This window comes from Pinus tabuliformis, chromosome 2_2 (genome assembly GCF_031772625.1).
Source record: "Pinus tabuliformis cultivar Carrire ecotype Pingquan chromosome 2_2, CPIR1, whole genome shotgun sequence".
In the NCBI taxonomy this organism is placed as follows: Eukaryota; Viridiplantae; Streptophyta; class Pinopsida; order Pinales; family Pinaceae; genus Pinus; species Pinus tabuliformis.
Window position 1 is genome coordinate 1,266,844,343 of NC_142300.1, and position 22,652 is coordinate 1,266,866,994.

The window sequence follows — 22,652 nt, forward strand, 5'->3', positions numbered from 1 at the left end:
GAAAATTGCCAGGTTGTAGCTAGAAACTAGGGTTTGTGCAAAAATGAGGATTTTGGGGGATATCAGTGATGGGAAGCATTTGATAAGGTATATGAAGGATAGGGGAAGGTGTATGAACATCAGGATACAAGTTTTGCCGATGATTTGACCGTCCTTGAGTTCTCCTTAAACAAATGAAAACATTGATATTAAGCAAACTTAAAAGCAGAGCATGGAAATCATGAATTCTACTTTAACGCTTCATTTTCCTAATTTCAGAAGGAAAAGTAAGAAGATGATTCACATAACAAACTTACAAGTACAAAGAGAAACACACCATCAATACATGTAACCACAGGAATCCCAAAAAGGACTGCAAAACCCTGGTCTTTCTTCCTTTGCCAAAATTGCAGAGATATAATGAATAATACAATAGTGCTTTCTCCCTCAAGAGTCCAACCTCTCCAACCTCTGAAAATAATTGAGAAAATACATAATATAGGCAAGCCAACCTCTTCCCTTGCCTCTAGGGGTCGAGCTCATCCTTCTAGGAGCTGTTTCAACCAATTCTAAACTGAGCACTAAAATCTAGGCAGTCAAAACAACTTGCCTCTATAAGCTAGGAAACCAATTCATTCATTAAATGTTTGCTATTTCATGAATGAATCTTCTAGAATAAGTAAATAAGTGTCATATCAACATGAAAATACATTAATTACATCAAAGAGGGTGAAAAATCCCATCCCAAGTCAAAACTGGCCAAAGCTGGGCGAATTCCTGAGCTGTAGGTGAAAAATTGTGAAAATTGCCCAACAGGTCGCGCCCTAATCCTGATAGGTCATGCTTCTTTGGAGCTGCTTTTGAGGTAATTTCAGGTGTCCAAATGAGGCAAAAGTGGGCTTGTTGGAAAGGTCTGGATGTCTACTTTCCAACCCAAGTGGAATTTCTGAATTTGGTGGCAATTTGCCCCTCCAAAATTGCAATCTCCCAAGACTGCTTCCTGTTTGTCAAAAAGGTGGCAGAAAGTCAATTTTTGCATGTTTTTTGACCTTCTGGAGGCTCAAAACTTGATGAAATCTCTTGGTAATTGCTGAGCAGGTGTATCTTTGCATGACAAATCCAGAAATGCTGAGTTTTCCCAAAATGAAGTTGCCCATCGAATAGGTTGCATGACAAATCCAGAAATGCTGAGTTTTCCCAAAATGAAGTTTCCCATCGAATAGGTCGCGTGCGGCGCGCGACCTGTTAGGTAGAAAAACCTGTGTTTTGCCCAAAAATTCATAAGTGACCAAAAATGCTCAATTTTTTTTGAAATTTGTGCTGTAGTGAGGTCATTTAATATCATGCTCCTTCAAGGAAGCCTCATCCAAGATGTGGAGGGGATCGGGCCTTCTTCGTCGTTTTAGTGCCTTGGCCAACCGCCCTGGATCTGGCGATTGTAATTTTGACATTTTTAAAGCAAATATACATGAACCTCTCATTTCAACTTGATGGCATTAAAACACATTTCTCATGCCCATATTTCCTTATCAAGCAAAATACTTTGATGATCAAAGGCCTACCTGCAATCTTGAAGAAATTTGGGGATGTTTGGCAGTTTATAAGCAATTTTTGTGGATGAATTACCAACAGGTCGCGCGCGCCCAACAGGTCGCGCCAGCGTATTTTCTCAACTGGTAAGACCCCCCTGACAGGTCGCGCGCTTTTGCAGGAGGATTTTGGAGGCCTTCCCAGTGTCGGAATCAGGTGTAGGATAGATCGTTGGAAAGGTATTTGAGTCTACTTTCCAACCCAACTGGAATTTTTCAATTTGGAGTTCATTTTCCATGTCAAAAATCAAATCTCCCAAGACTGGTCAAAAAGTGCCAAATGAAGCTGCCTCAAGGAAGAGTGCTGTTGCAGTCAACTTTTGATTGCCTTCCTCAACCCCAAATTGAGCTCATGATAGCTCATTGGAAAGATCTTTGTGTCTAGGTATCATTTTACCCATCAAGAAAATAATTTGGCCAACCAAGCTAGGAGAAAACTTGATTTTCCCAAGGTCACTTCAGAGGTGTCTTTGATTCTCCTGAGGCAACGGTATTCTTGACATTTCTCTCAAACCATGACACCTGTGAAAAAAGTGAAGGAGGTTTTTCTTATTTGGCATGTTTTGGACAAAAACCTCTGTCAGTTTTCCCAAATTCATCTTTGATTGCTCTGAAAAATCTTTTGAGTGAAACTAATCCCGATGTGTGAAACAAGGAATTTCGTGGAAATGAAGCGAAATGAAGGGGATAAGGGGCTTCTAAATTCTTGGGGAAATTTTTGGAAGTAGGGAGGGATGTCAAGAAGCAGGGGAAAGTGGAATCTCAGAGATTGAGCGAGGGGAAGGGGTCCAAAAGGGCAAAACACTTTCCCAACCTAGAAAATTGCCAGGTTGTAGCTAGAAACTAGGGTTTGTGCAAAAATGAGGATTTTGGGGGATATCAGTGATGGGAAGCATTTGATAAGGTATATGAAGGATAGGGGAAGGTGTATGAACATCAGGATACAAGTTTTGCCGATGATTTGACCGTCCTTGAGTTCTCCTTAAACAAATGAAAACATTGATATTAAGCAAACTTAAAAGCAGAGCATGGAAATCATGAATTCTACTTTAACGCTTCATTTTCCTAATTTCAGAAGGAAAAGTAAGAAGATGATTCACATAACAAACTTACAAGTACAAAGAGAAACACACCATCAATACATGTAACCACAGGAATCCCAAAAAGGACTGCAAAACCCTGGTCTTTCTTCCTTTGCCAAAATTGCAGAGATATAATGAATAATACAATAGTGCTTTCTCCCTCAAGAGTCCAACCTCTCCAACCTCTGAAAATAATTGAGAAAATACATAATATAGGCAAGCCAACCTCTTCCCTTGCCTCTAGGGGTCGAGCTCATCCTTCTAGGAGCTGTTTCAACCAATTCTAAACTGAGCACTAAAATCTAGGCAGTCAAAACAACTTGCCTCTATAAGCTAGGAAACCAATTCATTCATTAAATGTTTGCTATTTCATGAATGAATCTTCTAGAATAAGTAAATAAGTGTCATATCAACATGAAAATACATTAATTACATCAAAGAGGGTGAAAAATCCCATCCCAAGTCAAAACTGGCCAAAGCTGGGCGAATTCCTGAGCTGTAGGTGAAAAATTGTGAAAATTGCCCAACAGGTCGCGCCCTAATCCTGATAGGTCATGCTTCTTTGGAGCTGCTTTTGAGGTAATTTCAGGTGTCCAAATGAGGCAAAAGTGGGCTTGTTGGAAAGGTCTGGATGTCTACTTTCCAACCCAAGTGGAATTTCTGAATTTGGTGGCAATTTGCCCCTCCAAAATTGCAATCTCCCAAGACTGCTTCCTGTTTGTCAAAAAGGTGGCAGAAAGTCAATTTTTGCATGTTTTTTGACCTTCTGGAGGCTCAAAACTTGATGAAATCTCTTGGTAATTGCTGAGCAGGTGTATCTTTGCATGACAAATCCAGAAATGCTGAGTTTTCCCAAAATGAAGTTGCCCATCGAATAGGTTGCATGACAAATCCAGAAATGCTGAGTTTTCCCAAAATGAAGTTTCCCATCGAATAGGTCGCGTGCGGCGCGCGACCTGTTAGGTAGAAAAACCTGTGTTTTGCCCAAAAATTCATAAGTGACCAAAAATGCTCAATTTTTTTTGAAATTTGTGCTGTAGTGAGGTCATTTAATATCATGCTCCTTCAAGGAAGCCTCATCCAAGATGTGGAGGGGATCGGGCCTTCTTCGTCGTTTTAGTGCCTTGGCCAACCGCCCTGGATCTGGCGATTGTAATTTTGACATTTTTAAAGCAAATATACATGAACCTCTCATTTCAACTTGATGGCATTAAAACACATTTCTCATGCCCATATTTCCTTATCAAGCAAAATACTTTGATGATCAAAGGCCTACCTGCAATCTTGAAGAAATTTGGGGATGTTTGGCAGTTTATAAGCAATTTTTGTGGATGAATTACCAACAGGTCGCGCGCGCCCAACAGGTCGCGCCAGCGTATTTTCTCAACTGGTAAGACCCCCCTGACAGGTCGCGCGCTTTTGCAGGAGGATTTTGGAGGCCTTCCCAGTGTCGGAATCAGGTGTAGGATAGATCGTTGGAAAGGTATTTGAGTCTACTTTCCAACCCAACTGGAATTTTTCAATTTGGAGTTCATTTTCCATGTCAAAAATCAAATCTCCCAAGACTGGTCAAAAAGTGCCAAATGAAGCTGCCTCAAGGAAGAGTGCTGTTGCAGTCAACTTTTGATTGCCTTCCTCAACCCCAAATTGAGCTCATGATAGCTCATTGGAAAGATCTTTGTGTCTAGGTATCATTTTACCCATCAAGAAAATAATTTGGCCAACCAAGCTAGGAGAAAACTTGATTTTCCCAAGGTCACTTCAGAGGTGTCTTTGATTCTCCTGAGGCAACGGTATTCTTGACATTTCTCTCAAACCATGACACCTGTGAAAAAAGTGAAGGAGGTTTTTCTTATTTGGCATGTTTTGGACAAAAACCTCTGTCAGTTTTCCCAAATTCATCTTTGATTGCTCTGAAAAATCTTTTGAGTGAAACTAATCCCGATGTGTGAAACAAGGAATTTCGTGGAAATGAAGCGAAATGAAGGGGATAAGGGGCTTCTAAATTCTTGGGGAAATTTTTGGAAGTAGGGAGGGATGTCAAGAAGCAGGGGAAAGTGGAATCTCAGAGATTGAGCGAGGGGAAGGGGTCCAAAAGGGCAAAACACTTTCCCAACCTAGAAAATTGCCAGGTTGTAGCTAGAAACTAGGGTTTGTGCAAAAATGAGGATTTTGGGGGATATCAGTGATGGGAAGCATTTGATAAGGTATATGAAGGATAGGGGAAGGTGTATGAACATCAGGATACAAGTTTTGCCGATGATTTGACCGTCCAAGAGAAATTGGCTTCAAAACCCTAGGAGAGGAAAATGACCTTGCCTGGGTGCAACTGAAGCATGAACAAGGTGTAAAATGACTCATTAGACACTGACATGATAATGACAACCCTATGAATGATGATAGACTCAGATTAATAGTGACATAGATTGGCATTTGGGCAACTTTGAAAAGAGTGAGAGCAAACCCTAGACCTAATGCCTAGTGACCAAATTTTGCTTGAAGACTCACTGAAATGACAAAATTTGACCTTGACACTCTGAGACCACTTTGTAAGAGCATATTTTATCACTGGAGGAAGGCTGGAAAGACTGACACTAACATTGGCTCCAATGGGGATGGTAGCTCCTTGGAGGTGCCAAGAACCGCAGACCAGTGCTTTTCAATCATTGGGCAATGGAGTCATTATTTGACAAACAATACAAGACTTTGACTCATTTATTGACTGAAACCTGACTCAAGCCGACACAATTATGAAACCTACATGACTGAAAACTGACTCACAAATGATTCATGACTGACTTAACTAAAACAAGAACTTACAAAGCTTATTGAAGGGCAGCAGTCCATCAAGATTTGAAATCATGATGACAACCACCTGTGTTTCTTACAAGACAATATACATCAAACAAAATGCCAATGCAACCAATCAAGCAGATGCCTTCTTGATTGATTCTCCTGATTAGATCTTCTGGTCAACAATACAAACCTATCACTGGGCATCCAAAAACATAGTTGACCATATTCTCCTTTATCACTGAATACTGCAATAATCACCTTCATTGTTGACTTCAAGAGATCTACCATTGGATCTTGAAAAACATAAAGTCTTTCCTCCTGTTGAAAGAGCAAGGTGTCTTTTTCTATTGATTCTGATCTTCCTTCATCATGTAGTCCAGAAAGAGTATGTTCCTGGTCCTCAAAAAATTCTAAACAAGTAGATGATCAGATCTCCTCTTGAAATAACATTTCAAAACATGAGACATATGAGGAAGAATCTGAAATGGAATCCTGAATGGTCTGATCTTTTGTAGTTTGAATATATGGTAAGTCATCCTCATATGATATGATAGCCAGATTCTCATTACATTCATCAATCATGAGAAAAGATATTTCAGATGTTTCGTGAAACCAAACACTAACATTTCTATCAACTATCATAGATTCATCCAGAGAAACCTTTTCACTTACTTGAATGAAGATCTTGTCTTGTTTTTCATGAGCTGACTGAATGACCTCCTCATGAAGACTCGGTTCTAATGACAGATTGGCAGCACGACTGAGAACATTTGAATCCATACCGCTTTCTATGATCTCAACAACAAAATTCTCCTTTTCAGGATTCAGCACAAGGTATTCTTGGTCATCATGATCTGAATGTTGATCTGAAATAGCTGACTTGACGGCATCACATTCTGAAATTGAATCTTGACCACCCTGCACGCTGTCTTCTTCTATGGGCAGATCTGAAATAGAACCCTCTCTTTCATCATTTTCAGCCATATGGCCATCTTCAACCTACTGATCTTGATTCTGCTGCAAAATTTCCTGATCATCTTGATGGGTATCCACTAGGTTCTCTTCATGTTGCTGAAATGGATTCTCATACAAAGCCTCCATGATCTCAACATCCATAAAATTATCATCTTCATAATATTTCTCAAGGTTTTCAATAAAACTATAAGCATGCTTGCAACAGTCTTGAACTAAATTTAATGATTGATAAGAGTCCTTATATCTCTCAATGAACATAGCATGAAAATCCTTTAAACAGTAAATACAAGCAGGCGGAAAACTTTCATACCATGATTGGGCTTTACCTTCCAGAGTGGCCAAGAATATCTTCATCAAGCAATCTTCAGGAAAATCCACCTTCAACTTGCGAATATGCATATGAAATCTAACTAGATGTAAAGCAGCATCCTTCTTACCATCATCATTAAATGTAGGCAAATTCCTTGACCAATCTACCTTCGGAATTTTATTTGGAAAACCAGGGATGTGATCTCGGCTCAGGGGAGCGTATCTTCTTGCAATCCGATCCATCTTGAAAAGCTCAAAGCTACTGATCTCTCCGCAGTGAAGTCACCATGAAGCATAGATCTCTGGAGTTTTTAGAGAAGGAGTCGCCAGTGAATGATTTCAGCCTGTGAAAACTCTCAACTAATCATCCAAAAGTTCAGAGTTTGCAAATATACTGGGGTGAAATACAATCGAGGTGGCTGTATTCACAAGCTCACGGAGATTGACTGAAGCAGCGTTTATCTACTTCCGCTAATGCAAAGCAAAAGCGTTTCGAAGGCTACCTGGCATAACTTCAGGCTCCGTCTAAGACTTATGAAACCAACACATCAATCCACAAGGAATTTGTTCTCCCCAGTATGGTCGCCAGTATGTTAGCGCTTGAAATTTCACCTCAGGCTAAGAAAGGCAAACTTCAAGGCAACATCAAACCACTTAGCCTCGTAGCTAGCCCTACGGGGCAGGAGAGGGCTCTCTCCGATCTATCTCGGTAAAGATCTTCAACGAGCGAGATAACCAATAAGGAAACACTGATTTTAGGCTAGTAAACTGATAAAAGATTTTGTTTTGGGATTTTTTGGATTTTGGTGGAAAATCGGGGAAAGGCAATTTTGGGTGCGGGGATTGGACACAGTTTTTGCAGGGGGTTCTTTGGGGCAAGGTAGGAGACTGTATTGATGCCTTTAAATTAAGTGAATGTGTAGGAATGACCGCTGAGGAGCTAAGGAGAGCAAGCAATCACCTTGAGTTCTCCTTAAATAGATGAAAACATTGATATTAAGCAAACTTAAAAGTAGAGCATGGAAATCATGAATTCTACTTTAACACTTCATTTGCCTAATTTCAGAAGGAAAAGTAAGAAGATGATTCACATAACAAACTTACAAGTACAAAGAGAAACACACCATCAATACATGTAACCACAGGAATCCCAAAAAGGACTGCAAAACCCTGGTCTTTCTTCCTTTGCCAAAATTGCAGAGATATAATGAATAATACAATAATGCTTTCTCCCTCAAGAGTCCAACCTCTCCAACCTCTGAAAATGATTGAGAAAATACATAATATAGGCAAGCCAACCTCTTCCCTTGCCTCTAGGGGTCGAGCTCATCCTTCTAGGAGCTGTTTCAACCAATTCTAAACTGAGCACTAAAATCTAGGCAGTCAAAACAACTTGCCTCTATAAGCTATGAAACCAATTCATTCATTAAATGTTTGCTATTTCATGAATGAATCTTCTAGAATAGGTAAATAAGTGTCATATCAACATGAAAATACATTAATTACATCAAAGAGGGTGAAAAATCCCATCCCAAGTCAAAACTGGCCAAAGCTGGGCGAATTCCTGAGCTGTAGGTGAAAAATTGTGAAAATTGCCCAACAGGTCGCGCCCTAATCCTGATAGGTCGCGCTTCTTTGGAGCTGCTTTTGAGGCACTTCTAGGTGTCCAAATGAGGCAAAAGTGGGCTTGTTGGAAAGGTCTGGATGTCTACTTTCCAACCCAAGTGGAATTTCTGAATTTGGTGGCCATTTGCCCCTCCAAAATTGCAATCTCCCAAGACTGCTTCCTGTTTGTCAAAAAGGTGGCAGAAAGTCAATTTTTGCATGTTTTTTGACCTTCTGGAGGCTCAAAACTTGATGAAATCTCTTGGTAATTGCTGAGCAGGTGTATCTTTGCATGACAAATCTAGAAATGCTGAGTTTTCCCAAAATGAAGTTGCCCATCGAATAGGTCGCGCGCGGCGCGCGACCTGTCAGGGAGAAAAACCTGTTTTTTGCCCAAAAATTCATAAGTGACCAAAAATGCTCAATTTTTTTTGAAATTTGTGCTGTAGTGAGGTCATTTAATATCATGCTCCTTCAAGGAAGCCTCAGCCAAGATGTGGAGGGGATCGGGCCTTCTCCGTCGTTTTAGTGCCTTGGCCAACCGCCTTGGATCTGGCGATTGTAATTTTGACATTTTTAAAGCAAATATACATGAACCTCTCATTTCAACTTGATGGCATTAAAACACATTTCTCATGCCCATTTTTCCTTATCAAGCAAAATACTTTGATGATCAAAGGCCTACCTGCAATCTTGAAGAAATTTGGGGATGTTTGGCAGTTTACAGGCAATTTTTGTGGATGAATTCCCAACAGGTCGCGCGCGCCCAACAGGTCACGCCAGTGTATTTTCTCAACTCGTAAGACCCCCCTGACAGGTCGTGCGCACCCAACAGGTCGCGCGCTTTTGCAGGAGGATTTTGGAGGCCTTCCCAGTGTCGGAATCGGGTGCAGGATAGCGCGTTGGAAAGGTCTTTGAGTGTACTTTCCAAACCAATTGGAACTTTTCAATTTGGAGTTCATTTTCCCTGTCAAAAATCAAATCTCCCAAGACTGGTCAAAAAGTGCCAAATGAAGCTGCCTCAAGGAAGAGTGTTGTTGCAGTCAACTTCTGAATGCCTTCCTCAACCCTAAATTGAGTTCATGATAGCTCATTGGAAAGATATTTGTGTCTAGTTATCATTTTAGCCATCAAGAAAATCATTTGGTCAACCAAGCTAGGAGAAAACCTGATTTTCCCAAGGTCACTTCAGAGGTGTCTTTGATTCTCCTCAGGCAACGGTATTCTTGACATTTCTCTCAAACCATGACACCTGTGAAAAAAGTGAAGGATGTTTTTCTTCTTTGGCATGTTTTGGACAAAAACCTCTCTCAGTTTTACCAAATTCATCTTTGAATTCTCTGAAACATCTTTTGAGTGAAACTAATCCCGATGTGTGAAACAAGGAATTTCGTGGAAATGAAGCGAAATGAAGGGGATAAGGGGCTTCTAAATTCTTGGGGAAATTTTTGGAAGTAGGGAGGGATGTCACGAAGCAGGGGAAAGTGGAATCTCAGAGATTGAGCGAGGGGAAGGGGTCCAAAAGGGAAAAACACAGGCCCAACCTAGAAAATTGCCAGGTTGTAGCTAGAAACTAGGGTTTGTGCAAAAATGAGGATTTTGGGGGATCTCAGTGATGGGAAGCATTTGATAAGGTATATGAAGGATAGGGGAAGGTGTATGAACATCAGGATACAAGTTTTTCCGATGATTTGACCGTCCAAGAGAAATTGGCTTCAAAACCCTAGGAGAGGAAAATGACCTTGCCTGGGCGCAACTGAAGCATGAACAAGGTGTAAAATGACTCATTAGACACTGACATGATAATGAAAACCCTATGAATGATGATAGACTCAGCTGAATAGTGACATAGATTGGCATTTGGGCAACTTTGAAAAGAGTGAGAGCAAACCCTAGACCTAATGCCTAGTGACCAAATTTTGCTTGAAGACTCACTGAAATGACAAAATTTGACCTTGACACTCTGAGACCACTTTGTAAGAGCATATTTGATCACTGGAGGAAGGCTGGAAAGACTGACACTAACAGTACCTACGCCAGTGGTCGCACTGACCGAGCAGTGCATGGAGGGGGTCCAATTTAACAGGTCTGAATTCCTCTGCACAGAATTCTTAGCGAATTGTCGTAAATCCCAGGAGCAGGGCAAAAGCTTCCATTATGCATGGCTATTGCTGTCCATAGTGCTTGTAGTAGGGGAATTGTCGGAGGACAATCAATTCCCCACAATTGACAGAGATTTAACGGAGGCCGTGAAGTACGCTTCACTCTGGGCCACGAAGGATGCGATAAGGATACGTGACACCAAGATCTTCTAGGTGCTCATGGAGATGACCATCCGAATGTGGATCAACTGTAAGCCGTGATTGTCGCCCATGGTTTACAATAGTCTATAGAGTTTCGCAGAATTCAAGGCAGACATGCACAACATCTTTATCAGGGCGTGCAAGGATCCGACGAAGCAGTGGACGAAGCTACCTTTTGTAGCCACTAACGACACCATTTTTACTATCTTGGAGGCATGGCCTCTAGAATGGTGCGCCCTCGACATTGCAGAACTCGAGAGGTCAGCAGCGTAGAAGAAGAAAGATGATGCCAAGCTACACATCGCATAGTTGGCCGAGAAAAGGGGGAAGGAAACAGTAGCAGCAGAGGTGCAGGCAGCGCGGGAAGCGACACAGAAATCCACCGAGCAGAAAAAGGTCGCAGAAGCAGCAATAGCAACACAGAAAGCAACTGCGAAGGTGGGCGAGGGCCAAGCAATGCCCTCGCAGGGGCAGGAGGTAGAAATAGAAGAAGGAGGCGCAGACCCACGGACTGTGTCCACCCAGCTGAAGCGACAACACCCAGTAGAGCGGGCAGGGCCGCGGAAGAAGGTCAAGGCCTCGAAGTTGTCCATTGACCCGATCACCCTAACCGAGGGTGATCTGCATGACATCGACGAGACGGTGCGCGATGTCACCAATGAGGCTCTTCAGGATTTCATGCAGGAGCACCAGACTATGTTGGGGGCCCTCAGAGCGCAGTTGCAGGACTTACAGGTGCGCCCCCCTCAGGTTGGTACCCTTTCAACCAACCTCGCAGTTGGATCCATGGCAGCAGAGCAGATGTTGCGCGCACGGATGACGAACATAGTCATGTTGCCAGAAGGGGCTCTAGTGGCATCAAATGAGGACGACAGGTTGTTGGTTAGTACGACGAAAAATCTCAGGGTTAATCTCGCTGCCCTTCCGCGCGAGACATTATATCTAATACATGATGGCATAACGACAGATTTGTGTGCTCCAAGTCCTCAGTGAGTAGAAGATAAACATGCAATAACTCAGCTTGCAGCGCGACGAATTGGTGTCGCAAAATCAACAGTTGGTGCAGGTGATAGCGATGCTTGCCGAAGTGTCCTAGAGCTGGCCATCCCAACAGATCTACCAGCGGAGGTGCGGATCCACAGGTTAGCAGCTGGAGTCCACGAGGCCAGGGAAGAAACGACAAAGGTTCAGCTGGAGCTGAATCTTCAGATCGCTGAGCTACGGTTATAGGCACAGCCATCCACTCTCCCGAAAGTTAGAGAACAGCACGCTAGCGCTATCATAGTAGGATTGGAGGAAATTGGAGGTGCAGTGCAAGACTGCACCAGCATGTTGGAAGAATCACTTGAGGTCCTCACAACTCTACAGGAGGACCCTAACATCCAGTGCTTAGAGACTGAGGCGCGAGAACTCCAATAGTAGTACGACAGTGTCCGAGGAATTGTGCAGATAGTGGTCCTCACCCAGTGGCTTGCGAGGATGCAACAAGCTCAAGCACTGAAGGAGCAGGTGGACGTAGCACGACATAAGGAGGCAGTTCTCAAAGTGCATGTCCAGCCTTGGATCGACGAAGCCTTCACCATCATGACAGACATCGAATTCAACCTTGCGAACATACAAGGGATGCACACATTGATGCAGAGAAGCACCCCAGACACAGAGGTCTCGGAACAACGTATGTAGCAAATCCAGCAAGCAACAACTCAGTGCCTTGCTGATCTCCATAGTTTGAGAATAATTGGAGGGACTCCGTGCAAAGATCGCCGCGCCGACAGAGTGACTCGAGGGCGAGTCATGATGTTTGTGTTGGGGGCCTGTTGGGCATGGAATCCCCCCAAGGCATGTTTTGGGGCTCAAAGCCCAAGTTTTGACCTAATCTTGTTGTAAAGCTCCGCGAATTGCGGGCGCGGGGCGCGGAAGTATGTTAGAGTCACAGGGTTGTCTGCCCTAGTTTTGTAATGTAATGTCGGCCTACCCATGGTTCGTGGACCATGGGATTGTATAAATAGAGTGAGGCTCTAAGTGTAAAAGATAGCGAAGTAGTAGAAAGAAGCAAGAGTCTAAGTGACTAAGTGTAAAGTGTGTCTTTGGGTCATAGGGTAGGAGAAGGCTCTGCATATGAGTGCGCAGAGGCCTAGTAGTCCGCCGCTGAGTGCGCAGACCCCTGCAGTGGAGTGCGCAAGGTGGAGTATGTAACCGAGGAAGAAATTAATAAAGAGAAGTTTTATCATAATTCTATGCATCTGTTCTTCTGTTAATACATGTTTGATATAATTTATGAATACACTGTTTATTTACTGCGCACACCTGTATGAATGGTTTATGTTGTTAAGTGTAACTTAAAGCATGCAAGTAGGCTAAGATAATCCACTAACATTGGAATACTAGTAAGGTCTTGGGTAATAACGCAGAAGCGCATCGTTCAACCCCTGAATAGGGCTGCGCGAAGGCAGTATCTTAGGTTGCGAGGTACGGGAAAGTGCGCGAAGCACACTTGTGCGCATGATTGAACTGCAAACCACCGGAACTCATCAGACATCTCCAGGGTGCGGAAATCTGGTTCTGGCACCCTCCCATACTACTTAGAGTGAGGCCTCAGTCTGCGCTTTGTAGACTGTTGTCGAAAGGGCCAGTAGTACCGAGATTTGTTTGGCTAAATCACCTCTGAACCTGGGTCAGGCCCCAACAAACCAACAATAATTATGGTTATATCTGTATTTTGTTGGGTTCCTATTTAAGTTAAGATCACATGGAGTGATTGAATAAATGACAAATAGTTATTCAAAAGTCCAATATTCTTGTAATTGCATAAACTATACCTCATTAGGGTTATTAGACATGCATGCATGTGGAGATAGTTCTCCAATAGTTCAAGGGGGGTCCAGAATTTGGAAGTTCAACATTTCAAGTGCTAATGATGTTCAACAATGTGGGAAAATTGGATCATAGCTAGGAGAGTATACCTTTAGTGGAATGGGGAGCAACTTGAAGGAATCTGACTAGTCCAAGCTTAATTTCGAAAATGGTGCTTTTGAAGAATGTTTGGTTCTATTTGTAGTTGTATTTAGTCAATATCTATTCTTTCAATGATTTTTTTTTTCAATGGTGTAAGTATTAAGAGAAGGCGTTAGATTATAAGGCTTACTTATGTAATAATGTCAAATGGTTAGAAATTAAGTTATTATTGGATAATGGTTGAGATAATTACTCAATGAATTCATACCTAAAAGGAATATGTTAGATCTTACAACAAAATACGATTTCTATAAAATAAACAAATACTATTGTATTAAGTTAAGTGGAGCTAATATTAAAAATCTTCTTTGAGTTCATATAGTATTGTTTTTTCTAGATTTCCTATATTGATAATTACTTCCAATGATTGTATCCATTAGTTTATCTCATATTCATCATTAAGCAATTACATAAAAAAATATTCAACAGTAAACAATAATTCCAGTAAGATCAAGAAAAGATAACCAAACAATAGGACACAAAATTTACTCTAGGAAAACCCACATGGGGGAAAATCCCAACAACCTTTTCCTTAGAGAAATTTGTCCATTCAACAAGGAATACATCTATTATTTCCTATCAAAATAAGAAATCAGAATAATCAGAATCAAATCCAGGTCAAACCTGTGAAGAGCCTCATCATTGGGTAATTATATGGGCCTTAATTCACCTCCTAGCTTAGTCAAACCAACTCTTCTTACAACTTATTACATGTTTTGATTATATTTTGTTTAATGAGATGAGTTAAAGTGATATATTATGCCTAGTGGACTAATATGCATTGAATGCAGGTTTGGAAGAGAAAATCAAGGAATTTTGGCAAGACTAAGGTTTGAAACTCGAATGGGACAAGGGAGAGAGATTGTAGGAGGTAAATCCTCCTCATTACTCCTCCACTCGAATATTCCTCCATTAATCACACCAGCTCAGAGTGTAAGCAGCCAAGTCATGAACATTAGAAGGCAGCCGAGCAAGTGATAGACAAAGAGTTAGTTCATCTCGAATTTGGGATTTGAGCCTCCCTAAATTTAAGGAAGTCATTGGGGACTTCAGTTGTATAAGTAGAGAGGCCTAGAGCCTCATTAGGATTCGAATTTTTATTGCAAAAACACTAGTTATTTCGAGCTCCAGACTTGTGGAAGACTTTTGATGTAATTTCCTGTTTTGGTAATAAGAATGAGCTTTTTCTTGATCCAATACCAAGTTAAGTCATAGGGATGGAGCTCTTGGGTTAGGGCCCAACCCTAGCAACAAAGGCTCCTCTTCTTGTATTTGTATGCTTAGCTTAGTTTCATGGATGCATGGATAAACTGTCATTAGAAGTATTTCATTACAAGTAGTGTAGATTTGTTTAATTGTTTATTAGTTTGCTTCCATTTGTGCCTTACTTCAGTAGCAGGTTAGAAGGGATAAAAGAAGCACCACAAAGTTGTCAGTAGGTGTCCTGACCTCACTTCTTCCTTTTGGGATCATGATTTGAGGAAAAGACCCTTATGCAGCCCCAAAAAGACAGATTTTCATTTCTTTCATAAGATTTAGAGTTTGCTGTACTTAAAATAACATTTGATCATTTTTGCAAGTGTAGGATTTCATTTCCATCTCTTCTATCTTCATTCTTGCCGTAGATCTCATCCATGATTCCATTTTATTCAGCAATTCCCTCACGCATAAGGTAGACAATTAGTTCATTAAATTCTGCTTTTCTAGCTCATGAAAATTCTTATTGTTTACATGACTTTTTTTGGAAATTTCACATGTTTGATGTAGAGCAGGTGCTTCAGAAGTAGAATGAAATATCATAGCCAAAAACCACCTTCCAATTTCATCCACCCATAGGCATTCCTTGTTTTCATCAAAACCTTCACCAATTTCATCATTTTACATAGAATTTTCCCCAAGCATTTTGAGCGAATCCACCAATCTCCTAAACTTGGTTTTGGGTTCTGAGTGATCCTAGGCATTTTCTCACTCCATTCCACTCATCAACCACCTTCCCTAAGCCTTCCATCAACTCCAACACCCATCGTTTTTCTCCTTGTTATATCATGTAGAAATACAGGGAATCCTGTAGGTTTCTAGTACATCCTGTAGGTTTTCCTCTAATGGCCTGTTTTGAGGCCGAATTGAAGGAAAAATTCTAGGAAGCCTCCCAAGGTCACCCAAGGGTCTCTCAAACCTTCCAACCATCTCCTGAACTTTCCATCCATCCACCAGCATCCTTAAGCCATCTGCCACATCACCAAAAGAGGTTAGCTTGCACACCTGATTTTTCATGAAAAGCATAAAAAGAAAAAACATGTTTATTATAGTCCTTTACATGTATAATAGTGATGTTTGATATTTTTAACTTCCATGCTTAGGATAATAGCATTTTGTTCATGTTAATTTAGCATTATTTCAAAGCATAGCTCTTAGCAGTTAATTAGGAAATGGTGTGCCTTAGCATTGAATTTCATTCTTTTTCATTATTGCAGTAGATCAACTCTCTCTTAGAGTAGATTTCTATTTCTTTCATCAAGGAACCAAGCTTCTTTTGAATCCATAGAAGTATGGCTTGCAAACCCTAGTGGTCTCTTGCCAGCTGAATAGTGACAAAAGGCAGAACCATCACTTTTACTTGTGTATACAACACTGTCACCTCCAAGTTTGTATGAACCCCGGGTTGATAAAGTAAAGCTGGTAGCCCAAGAGTTGCAACATTCTTGCTACAATATTGGTGCTCATCACTTTTTGGCACCGTTGCCGGGGAGGTGTCTGAGTAATATGTGATTACTACTTTCTTTCTTCTATTTCTTGTTTCTAATATTCTGCCATTAGTTTCATTTCTGCAAAAGTAATTTAGTTTGCTTCCTTTTCATTCTGCATTCTTTGCTTTCCTTTCCATTCTGCAAGTTAGATTTCAAGAAAGTAGTTAATCTTTTCATTTAGTCAGTAGTTCTCATTCAATTTGCAATTTCAATTCTGCAAGTTAGATTTCAATTCAGCAATTAGTTTTTCATTCAATCAGTAGTTTTCATTCAATCTGCAATTTCAGTTCTACAAAGCACTTTCAAAGTTTGAAAAAATCACAAAACCAAACCAAAAACATTTCCTTTCATGCCTCGTAGGAATAGGGATAACTTAGGGAAATTTTTGCCAAATACCCCCACTGCATCAAACAACCAACCTTCCCTCTTCTTCAGTGGCTATGAACTGGAGGAACCCTTAGGTGAGAAACCAGACATATTTGAAGAACCTACAGGGGAAGAAGAAGAAGAAGAACCCATTCCTACTGAGCCAATGGCTGAAAACAGAAATGATAGAGGGAATAGAGAGAGAGTTGAGGGTGCCTTCCCCATCAGGGAAACCAATGGGGACACTAACATGAAAAATATAAGCCCCTTTGCCCTTCTTCATTTGCATGGCCTGGCCATAGAATATCCCGACACTTTCCTATTTGAGTTTGTTGTTATATGTCGAACCTATGACTACACAAATGATGAGTAGAATTTGAAACTATTTTCATCTACCCTCAAGGATACAACTTTGCGCTGGTTCATGGGTTTACTTGGGGATAGCATCACAACTTGGGCTCAGATGCAGCAAGCCTTCAACAACAAGTATCGAGACTACTGTAGGTCTAAGGATACTTGATCTGATATTCACCCTATGAGCGACATCAGTTAACGATTTGTTAAATAAAGGTATTATAGGCTCATGTGCTGGTGTGTGTTTTGTGTTATTGAAGCAACGGATCGATCAGATTGCTAATTCGCAGATAATAAAATGGAAAGATAGCAGAGAAATACAGTAAGCAAACACAAAGACACAATAAATTTTAATAAGGACTTCACCCTATTCTCCAGGGCTACATCTCCGGTCCAACTTTTAGTGGTGGCCTTGTTTTATTGTGCCTTTAAGCAGAGAAATTACAATACAGGGACTCAATATGAGTTCTCCTGGAGCAGATTTGCTTGGCAGGGTGGTTTCTTGGATTCCCCAATCCACTGGAGTACACAGACTCTTCTTCTTCTTACCAGCTCTGTGACCTTCTGGTCTATAATGGCAAGAGCCCAATGTGGTGCTCAGCCCAGACAGATCCTCTATGGGATGGCTTGAATCTTCAAGCTCTCTGGTGCTCGATGCTACCTCTGGTCAGCTCGGCCCTTTGTCACTTTCTACTTTTGCTTCACTGTTCTCTGTGTTCTGTCCTCCTCTCGGGATTTTGGTTCCTTCCTCTATCTCTCGGGGTTCTCTGTCCCTCTCGATTACCGATTTTATTTTTGAACTTCTTCCTTGTTCATGGATTTAGCCATTCGAACCAATGCCTGTTCAGTTCCTCTTCTACCTCTGTTGATTCACCTTCTGCAGCTGCGCTTGGAGTTCCTTGTTCGGCGTCATCATGAACACTCAGGGAGTGGCCACATGTCCTCCTCTAAACGGCGCCAGCATGCTTCATTGGTTCGTTTCTTCAGTTACATTGTGGATGCGTTCTTCCTCCATTGTGGCAGTCAAATGGATTCCAAATCCCTTCTAAAATGCGACGTATTCCTTCGTCGATTCTGCTTCCCCCATTGGGTGCGATCTCAGCCGTCCGATCTGGGGCCTCCAGATCCGACGCCATACGCACGTTTCGTGCGGTTGACTTGCTCGACCGATAGCACGCGATCAACGGCGGTTTTCTCTCACCTCCGCTTGCCACACGTCGATCGATGTATGGAATTGCTCCCCTCTCGTCCAAAACCTCTTACCGTTTAAGGGCACCTCGATCAAAACCACCGGTTTCCAAAGCGCGGGTCCCGTCTTTGTACTTTTAGCACTTTTCATTTTTCCGCCCATGGTTCTCTAGCTCCCGATGCGACCGAGTACTTGGGCTTCCCCATTTCAGCCCTGTTTGCCCAATAATCGCGCATCAAAATCCACCTCCTTTTCCCGATCCAGGACTCCCAGGGGCTACTTTGGCCTCCTGCACAGTCTCCATGGACCTCGGTCAGTGCGCTTTGATCGAGGTCCTCGTCATTCCACGCTGGGATGCCATTGCCACTGGTTCAGAGTATTTTTGATCACTGTTTTGGAATTTTTAAAGATTTGTCCCGACCTGATACAGTCATGGTTCTTTGACAGTTCTTCATGGATCCAATTTGGATCACGGCCTTCCCACTGAAAAAGCTTTTGGACCACCAAAAGTTGGTTTTCAAGCATCGACTAAGTGAGGGTATTGCTTTCTCACCTGTCTAATCTCAATCCACTTTGCACTGCTCAGCTTTGAACCTTTGAGCCCAATCCTGAGGTACTCAACATCTCCCCTGCGTGTTGTCCTCACCTTCCTATCCAACACTGTGTCTTCCTGCAACTCATTAAGATATTCAGGTAGCAGGTCATCAATAGAAGGCAATTGACTCTGCTCTTCAGGGTCCTCAATCATTGAAGGTTCAAACAATCTCAAGCAATCTGCATTTACGATGGAGTAGATGTGCATGTAAACTGGTAGATCAAGGCGAAAAGCATTTTCACCAATCTTCTCAAGTATCCTAAAAGGTCCATACCTGATAGGCTTTAGATTTTTACCTTCACCTTGCATCCTGTCCTTGCTGATATACAACCAGACTTTGTCTCCAACTTGAAAACTATGCTCCATCCGATGCTTATCATGCCTAGCCTTGTATTTGGCCTGGCTCTTTTCCAACTATTCCTGTACTGCCTCGTGGATCTCCTGGATCTGTTCAATGAACCTAGTTGCCTTGTCCACATCATTATGTCCATCAACCATGGTATCTTTACCAAAGACAAAAGCCAAAGGAGACCTTGGTGTGAAACCAAAACAGGTCTCAAAAGGAGATCTCTGTGTAGAAGAGTGTTTGGCTCTATTGTAAGCATGTTGCACATAACACAAGTGTTCATCCCAAAGCTTAGGATGTTTGCTGCAATATCCTCTCAGCAACTGGATCACTGTCTTGTTAACTAATTTTGTCTAGCCATCTGTTTGTGGATGAAAAGTTGTGCTTTTCTTCAGTTTGGTGTCCATCAATTCCCACAGACTCGACCAAAACTTCCCCACAAATTGGGTGTCTGGATCAGATACAATGGAAGTGGGTAATCCAAAATGAACCCATACATGTTCAAAGAACAATTTTGCAGTCTGTTCAACTATAATCTATTTACTACAAGGTATCAAAATAAACATTTTGCTGAACCTATCCACAACAACATATAGATAATCACGACCTTCCTAGATTTAGGCAGTCCTCCAACAAAATCCATGGAAACACTTTCCTAAGGGTGAGAAGGAACTGGCAATGGAGTGTACAAGCCTAGTTTTCTGTTGCTGGGCTTGCTTTTAGCACACATGGCACACCCTCTTACATATCTAGAAACTGTCTCATTCATTTTCGACCAATAGCAGAATCTTTGCAGCTGTGCAACTGTTTTACTTACTCCAAAGTGACCTGATATCAGAGAAGTGTGTGCTTCCCTAATTATCTTTATCCTCTCAGTTTGTGGAATGCAGAGTTTCCCACAATGAAACAAGAGTCGGTCCTTCATATGATAGTCCAATTCTTCTACTCTTTTGCCTTGACTCAAAGTTGCATATACATCTTTAAAGTCCATATCCTGAGCATATTGTTCTATGTAGCTTTCATGTAGCACAGAGTTATGCTTAAGTATGGTAGATGCATTTATAATGGGTCTAGATAACATGTCTGCAACCTTGTTATGTATACCCTTTTTATATCTGATGACTAAATGAAACTGTTGTAGAAAACCCATCCATCTGTAATGTCTCAATTGCTGCAACTTATTTTGGGAGTGTAGATATTGAAGTGGTTGATGATCAGTATGTACTACTGTCTCTTTGCCCCATTAAGTAATGTTTCCACTTTTTAACACTCTGAACTAATGCATACAATTCTTTATCATATGTAGGATAGTTAATTACTACATGATTAAAAGTCTCAGAATGATAACATATGGGTTTACCGTGCTATGTCAACACTGCTCCCATGGCATAGTCACTGGCATCAGTTTGGATCTCAAATGGTCTTTGTAAATCAGGCAGTGCTAGTACAGGTGCTGTACTAATTTTCTCTTTCAAGGTGTCGAAGGCTTTCTAATGTTTGCCTCCCCATTGAAACACCTTATTCAATCCTGTTAAAGAATGTAAGGGAGCTGCAATCGAGGAGAAGTTAGAAATGAACTTCCTCCAATTTTCTGTTGCCCCTAAGAAGCTTCTCACTTCTGTAGTAGACCTGGGTTTAGGCCAGTTCACAATGACTGCCACTTTAGAGGGATCTATTTTCAATTCACCTCCCCCTACTATATGACCCAAGTAGTTTAGAGATGTTTTGCCATATTCACATTTTGAGAGTTTAACATAAAGTTTTTCTTTTTTCAAAACATCTAATGTTTGCTTAACATGCTTTAAATGTTCTTCCCACGTTTTACTAAAAATCAGAATGTCATCCAGATACACAATAACAAAATCATCAAGAAAAGGGCTGAGTACATCATTCATTAATCTCATGAAAGTAGCAGGAGCATTAGTTAAGCCAAAAGGCATAACCAACCATTCATACAATCCTTGCTTTGTTTTGAAAGCAGTCTTCCATGAATCTTGCTCTACAACTCTGACCTGATGGTATCCACTGTGCAAATCCAGCTTGGTGAAATAAACAACTTCCTTTAATTGATCTAAGAGATCATCTATGCAAGGAAGGGGATAACGATTTTTGATTGTTATCTTATTCAGTGCTCGGTAGTCAATGCACATTCTCCATGAGCCATCTTTCTTTCTCACCAAAATGATTGGTGATCCACATGGTGATGTGCTAGGCTTGATGAACCCTTTCTCGAGCAACTCCTGCAACTGCTTCTTGATTTCAGCATTCTCTAAAGCAGACAACCTGTACATCCCAATGTTAGGCAATGGAACATCTTGCTGCAAAATAATATCATGTACTATTCCCTTTTTGGGTGGCAGACCTTTAGGTTCCTGAAATAAAACATCATACTCTGAAACAACCTTTTCTATATTAGCTTGATGTTCAGCATTACAGCCCTCAAATACATTGGTTTTACCAGGTTTCTTTTCCTTTACAACCATCAATAAGAGTTGTTTGCATGAATTTATCTTTCTTTTCATCTGTCCTGAGTTTATGAGAGTATAATTATTCTTGAGCTTATGAGCTCTTACAAAGTATTCGATTCTATATTTAACCAGTAGATACTTGTTCTCAGCTCTATAGAAAATAGCCTTCCTATCATACAAGTAAGGGCTTCCTAAAACAATTCCACATATATCCAAAGGAATTATGTCTAACTCAACCTCATCTATAAATGCTGACCCAAAAGAAAACTTGAGTTTGCACTGTCTAGTCACTTGTAGTTGTGCTTTATCATTCAACCATCCTAATGGGTATGGTTTCTTGTGAGGTGTAGTTGATAATCCCAATTTCTTTACAATTGCTTCAGAAATTAGATTTACTTGTGAGCCACTATCAAACAATGTATCAATCTTTTGATTTTTGGAAATAACTCAAATATGGAAAAGCTCATGTCTTTTTCTCTCATTTTCTTCATCAATGACAGATTGAGCAGAATTACTAGTAAATGCTTCATAATTCTTACCTTTTATGCCTGTGGCTACTATAGTTGTTTCATCTCCCGAGTCTGACCCCAAATCTTTCTAAATAGTTGCAACTGTCTTCTTCTTCTTGCCCTCAGACTTCTTAGGCCTCAGCTCTGGATGCAGAATCTAGCAATGCTCATCAACATGCCCCTCCTTTTTACAGTGAGTGCATGAAGCTTTGGTTTTCTGTGCAGTGTTAGCCTTCCTTGCTTCCCACTTCTACTTTCTTTTCTCCTTGCTCTTGCTTACAGTGGGTTGGGATGGTCCCCCAACTTCTGGATTTCCATTCTTTCCTCTAGCTTCTAGATGAGTAGCTTGTACAGATACCTCATCTATACTAGTGGGATTAAACATGAGGATGGTATGCCTCATGTAGCTGTGTAGACCACCAATG